The sequence below is a fragment of the Dermacentor andersoni genome, chromosome 3, assembly GCF_023375885.2.
Source record: "Dermacentor andersoni chromosome 3, qqDerAnde1_hic_scaffold, whole genome shotgun sequence".
NCBI classification, from domain to species: Eukaryota; Metazoa; Arthropoda; class Arachnida; order Ixodida; family Ixodidae; genus Dermacentor; species Dermacentor andersoni.
This window is the reverse complement of record NC_092816.1, coordinates 153,605,816-153,612,735: the sequence shown is the minus strand read 5'-3', so window position 1 is coordinate 153,612,735 and position 6,920 is coordinate 153,605,816.

Below are 6,920 nucleotides of genomic sequence, written 5' to 3'. Positions count from 1 at the left end.
GGATACATTGCTTTCTGATACCGCCCTGTATCGATCCCAGTCCACCACTCGACATAGTCGGCGGAGGCGGCCTGTTCCTCCCGAAGATAAGCCAAGGTGAATCGGATGATGGTCGCTACCCCAGCAGTCGGGTTCACATGACCACGAGACGGTCGTCCTTCCTAGCCACCAAGATAAGTCCGGTGAGTGTGGCGGCGCGCGAGGGTGGTCTCGCCGACGAGTAGGCACTGACACATTATTAAGCAGAGTGAATTGGGCGTCCATAAATGTGTCCAGCACATATGTACCACGCGCACTGGAAATAGCGTATCCCCATGTGGTGTGGGGCGCGTTAAAATCTCCTGCGACCATAATGGGGCAACCAGGATGTTTCTGGCGTAGGTGCGCCAGCCAGCCGAGACACAACCGAGCCGCACGACCGCTGTAGGGGCGGGCATAGTATGAAACGATGATAACGTCCGTGCGTTGGAGACGAACCAATACAACCACGACTTCTTGCCATAGAGTACACCACCGTGAAAGATCAACGCGAGTCTGATGAAGAGTGCATCTTACATACGCTGCAGCCTTTTTTGGAGGGACATCGGGCGTAGCACTCCTGCGATCCAACATTGCAGGCGATGAGTACCGTATTTTCCGGTGTATAAGACGCACCCTTGTATAAGACGCACTCGCCATATATGAAGGCTCTCATTGAAAAAGTTGGTATATAAGACGCACCCCAATTTACCCACTTAGGCTAGTCAGGGTTAACTAAACACGTTTGATCGACCATCACCACTCAACCACTGAGCCACCGCGGCGGCCTGTGAGAAGTTCTTAAGCAACGCTAAGTGATCGCAAAAGGCAACACTCACGCCATACCCGCCCACGTTTTAGCAAAAAAGAAAGAACTCTCCCATATGTCCATAACAACATTTTATTTTTACTTAAAACCATCGAAGTCTTCATCTTCGGATGCGCTCTCAAAAAGCTCGCCCATTTCTGGAGGCAACGCGGCTGAAGCATTCTCTTCATACTCAGAACCGCTGGTCTAATTGTCGTCGTGCTCGGTTGGCGATGAAGCTAGCAGGCCAGCCTTCCGGAACCCCGCAGTTATGGTTGCCACTCTAACAGCACTCCAGGCCTCATGGACCCACTTCGCAACTTCGCTGTAAGAAGCGCGCCTCATGCGTCCAGTTGCGGTGTGGCTGTGCTCGCCTTCCGTCATCCACGCCTCCCAAATACGTCGCAAAATAGCTTTAAAGCTGCGGTTGACGGAAATATCCAAAGGCTGTAGAACCTTCGTCAAACCACCGGGTATTATTGTAGGGGTACAGTTCTTCGCCTTGATTTGCCTCAGTGTCAAGTCAGTAATGTGCGCCCGCATGCTATCCATAACCAGAAGGCCTTTCCGGGAGTGAAAAAATCCATCCGGGCGCTTCGAAAAGCACTTTTCGAGCCAAACTCCGATCCAGCCCTTCTGGTTAGTTGTGACAATAACACCAGGCGGAAAGCTTTCTTTTGGCATCGTTTTCCTTTTCAAAATTATCATCGGCGGCAGATTTGTTCCGTCAGCACAGCACGCAAGTACGACAGTGAAGTGAGACTTTTCGTGCCCAGTTGTTCGTACTGTGACAGTCTTATCACCTTTCTGAGCGACACTTTTTGACATAGGGATGTCAAATGTTAGAGGCACTTCGTCCATGTTTACGATGTGGCTGTCGATGATGTTATTCTTTTCGACTTCCTTCTTCACAAATTCATGGAACTTCTCCACTTTCTCTCCGAAATCGTCTGGTAGTTGTTGAGACATTGTCGTTCGCGCTCTTATTGACAAGGCTTTGCGCTTAATAAATCTATAGCACCATGACGGCCCACCAACAAAATCAGCGGCACCGATTTCACTCGCCAAAGTGCGTGCTTTCAAGCGCAACTGCACGGTTGACAGAGCCCTACCTTGAGCCCGTTGTTCAAGAGCCCACTTGAGGAGCCGGTCTTCAAGTTCAGGCCACCACGCCTTCTTCCCGCGGTCAGCCTTCTTTGTGTCGAGAAGCGCGACTGTCGCCATCTTTGGGAATTTCACATTACTTTTGCTTGCGCCTCCGAAACGACCGCGTGTTTGCGATTCTGGAAGTCGTCATCCCCGCCGTTTCATGATAAAGTTCACCTAAAAAAAGTTGCGCACGGCGGTCCCCGTATTGAAGTATTAACCGTGCTACTACCGCATCATTGGTAGTGATATTTTTTCGGTGAAAAAAGCTTGAGCATGAACCTGAGTAATTTCTGAACCCGCAAAAAAAAAAACGAAAAATTCGCATATAAGACGCACCCTTGTATAGGACCCACCAGCAAGATTTTTGAAAAAAAACCGCGTCTTATACACCGGAAAATACGGTATGCCACAAATCCTGGAATGGGTGGCAGGCCGTTGGATTCTTGAAGCAGTAGAGCCCAAACAAGCAGCTTCCCATATCTGAGACGCTGACGCAGCTCTCCGACCTTCCCCGCGATGCCGCGACAGTTCCACTGTAAGATGCCTTCTGGCACACTTGAAAACGTAGCAGCCATCAAAGATTAAGATAGGCCAGTAGAACCGAGGTGAGATGCTGCAGCTGTTGCGCAACGAAGCGCAGGAGCTCTTGGGGTGAAAGTGGCTTCGACACAGATGCCGGGTTAGCCATATGAGCAGGACTAGACGTCGACGGCGAATGCGACGGCCGCGCTCCGTCATGACGGCGCCGGAGCACTGTACGGCGTTCCTTGAGACGTTGGATTTCCTTTTCAAGGTTGGCCAGGCGAGCGTCGATCTCGAACTCTTCGTCTGCCAAAGGAAGCGGCGTGTCTTCTATCGATTGTGATGCCCGTTGCGGTCGTGAAGTGGACGACCTAACAGCTGCGCTATAGGTACGAGTGGCAGCATCACTTGTCGCTGTACTTGCTTTTGTCACCTGGCTAGCCTCCTCTTCCAGCGAGGCCAGAACGGCGTAACGGTTGTACACAGGGGCTTGTTTCATTGATGAATCTCGAGGGGTCCTTGCTGGCTGTCGAGAATGGCGTTGTCGAGCCGTCTTGGTAGCCTTCAACTTCGTAGGACACGTCGTGGAAGTGATGTCATGATCGTTTGTTTGGCATAGGCCACATCTAAACGATGCCGACGGTTCAGGCTCCATGGTGTAGTCCTTAGGTGGGTAGGGGCAGGATGATTTCATGTGTCTCTGTCTAAAGCAAGAGTAGCAGTACACAACGGAAGGCTTGAACGGACGCGGGCGCAGTACGCAGCCGTAATACAGGATACGTTCAGGTGGGGAATTAGGACCTTGAAGCGTGATTAGGCACGTACGACCGCTGCCTAGGTAGCGAGCAGCCACGACCTTGTGTGTGGGACACGATAGTTCCTGCAGGAGCCGAGAGGCTCCTGCAGGTCAACGCCATTAACCACGTAGCGCCCTAAATCTGTACCACTGGCGAGGTACGCCTGGACTGGAAGGACACACTCTTCCGAGACTTGTATTTGTTGCAGTTCTTCGAATTTATAAACTAGTGCCATAGCAGACACCCATACTGAGACCGTATTAGTGGGTTTGTGCAGAGCAAAACCTTGAAATCGGGAAGTCTCGAGGCAGGCGTCCAGGGCCGCTTGAATGATACGGTTTTGCAGAGTGGACATGTCATATCTAGCACGAGGCTTGATAACCACTTTGTACCACGATGTCGTTGGCGACTCAGGAGACGTGCGTGTCGGTCGTGCGGGCAGGCCTTGTGATGAGCGAGGTCTTTTCGGGGCTGCCGGAGCTACATTTTCATCCGATGGGAGGCCAGTAGCTTCCTTCGTTCTCTTGGCTGAGGTGTGCGCCACGACAGCAGGGCTGTTCTGCTCCATGTTGGTGGTATCCATGCTCAGGGTACCGCCTTCACGCGTTGCACTTGTCCCCACGAAGGAGACGTTCCTGGCTTGGATGGCAGTTGCATGGGTAATGTTCCACTCCCTCGACGCAGCGGACAGCAGCTTGGATGCTCCGCGCCGACGCGGCGAGTGCCGCGGGGGCACTCGCACTCGCGAAGCCGCGCAAAAAATCGAGTTGGAGGATGCAGCAGGAGGGTGTAGATGACGACAGACCTTGTAGATAGGCGCCAGTAGTAATTACGAACCGCCAAAGCGGTCCATAAACAACAGAGTTCGAAAAAAACCAGCAAACGGGGCGAAAATCCGAAGCTACGGAAAAACACGTCCGAGCGGAACGAGCGCTGGAAACGCCCCCCTCGCCGGGTCCACTATCGCCATCGGTCCTATATGGCAGCACTGCCAATGTGTCGTTTTCCTGGTGTCCAACTGACGTAGGAGCCTAGTCCTCAGAGTTGAATAGTCCCCAGGAGGAACCTTCAAGTACAGCCACAAATTAAGAAAAGTGCGAAGTCATAGAATAGCAAGCGCCTCCTCACCTCTAGCCTAAGCACCGATTTACTTAAAGATTAAACTAAAAAATATTCTACGGAAACTGCCAGTTCCAAGGTAGTCCTAAAGGCCACGCCGCAGTCTTGTTAACCAGTTGGCGATTGGACGTTATTCCACTGAACGATGGAAAAAAGTGGCTGTTTCACGCAAGTTCTCGAAACTTGTTACACTGACCACAACGCCACTTCACCTTGCCAACACGCACACACACACACACACACACACGCACACACACACACACACGCACACACACACGCACACACACACACACACACACACGGGCGCGCGCACGCGCGCTCGCACGCACGCACACACACGCACGCACGCACACACATACACACACAAACAAAACACGAATGTAACCGTGACGGTCTCAAAATTACCTGACTACTATATATTCTAATAGTACCATGTTGAACCAGATCGAAGAAAAAGATATTGGAATAAGTCTTTTGTCAAAGAGCTACGGATATAGTGTTTTTCTGAAGCTGTACATAGTAACTAAATATAACCAGCACAAAAAAAGGGGCGTTCTTTGAGCGCTAAAGTCTACCTAGCTGCAATGTTCGAATTACACAACGTGCATTGCTATGTAATACAGAAATGAAACTGCGTATATCACAGAAGAAAAGGTTGGAACCTTTTTAGCAAACCTGCACTGCGCTTTTTGTAGTACCAGACAAATGGATTTACTCATTAAATATTAAAATGAGTATTCAATGATATTTGCACATTCTTTGAATACTTAAGTGTTCTTACCGTGGTCGGTCCTGCTCGAGCTTGTATTTTCGTTGACGGTTTCGTCACCAGCCAGTCCTTGAAGTTTCTTGTCGACTCTGGATTGTCTGTTTACATCTTGGAAGAGAACATTTTAAGCACTATATTGTTGACGAGTCCCGTCTTTCCACTCCGCGAGTGAAGCTTCTCGATTACTCTTAGCGCGCCATTCCCATACCTGGTTGCTTCTTCGGGAAAGTAACGTTCAAGGGACACCCGGCCTACCTCCTGTTCTACGTTGCGCTGAAAGGCGCATCCTATCTAAGAATTGATGCCATCAAGGCTTTGGACCTGCATGTTGAAGGGTCGTCTCTGCATTGCTTCGAGACATCGACCATGCCAGCGACGCTCGGCGTGGCCCAGCTCTCAGGCCCGCGCCAAGTCAGACCATCCAACGGTCTTCCGAAGACCCTGTCTAGTGAATTCGGCTCCCTCTTTGCCACAGGCCTTGGTCTCGCCAAGGGTTTCGTCCATCGGATCAAGATCCGGTTCGCGGTACCTCATGTCGCATCGAAAGTTCGGCGCGTTCCGCTGACACTCCGCCCTCAAGTTTCGGTAGAACTCCGTCGGTTGGACGAATTGGATGTCATCGAGCACGCAAATGCCTCGGAATGGGTGTCCCTTATCGCCGTGGTAAGGGAGAAGGACAGGGGCATTCGACTCTGTGTTGACCTTCGGGAACCTAACAGTGCAGCTTCGGAAGTTTTGGAACTTCTTCTTTTCTTTTTTTTCCAAACGTCCCAAAAAGAAAAGAAAGACAAAAGACAAGCGCACGTGGTGCCATACCTACACAAGTTGTCACACAATCTGAAGAAAGTTTCCAATAGACATAATATTAATTTCGTTTTCAGTGCCCCATGTAAGCTGTCCTCGAGATGTAATCGCATGAACAAGCGCGAAAGGCACCTGTGCACCACAAATCATAAAGCTCATTTCACTGAGTGCACACGCAACTTTATCTATCGGACACCGCTTAGCTGTGGAAAATATTATACTGGTCAAACGGGACAGTGCTTCAATGAAAGAGCTCGTCACCACAGGAGTAACCTAAAGAATGGCTATGGGAGTCATTTAACCGGACACTGTAACAAGTGTCACTGCACCCTCCTATTGAAAAGACAAAATTCATAGGGAAAGGGAAGGGTAAGAGGGAAGGGGAAATAGTAGAGGCCTTTCACATTAGAAAGGAAGGAGATAAATGTGTAAGCACTCCCTGTCTTGCGTTGTCGGGAAAAAAAATCACATTTTTGGAAGAAAGATTATAATGTTCATTTGCAGATGTTTCTGCGACTGATGCGCGCATGCCTATGCTGAAAAAGGTATAAATGTCCGGTGAATTTCAAGTAAACTTCCAATTGGCAGTCAGCGCTTGTCTGTGGTGTGTGTTTCCTTGTGCCCTCGTCTTTTTCGCGCTGATTAACCCCAGTTTCAAAACGGGAAGGTCGAAAAAACACCAACACTCGGAAGAATTTATAGCGTGAAATGAAAGTGATGTGGTGGAAATAACTTTTTCTAATCTCTGTGTTTGATAATTGCCACAGCAAGGCTGCTACTTTTGATAAAGATTTTGCGCTCATCGTCCTCTGGCAGAAGCCACATGGAGTGTGCTGAAAAAGTGAACAGTTATCGCTTACAGGCTCACCATTACCAAGCATTAAAGAAAAACTGAAATATATGACACTCCTGGACGGTCGCAAAAGAATATGAT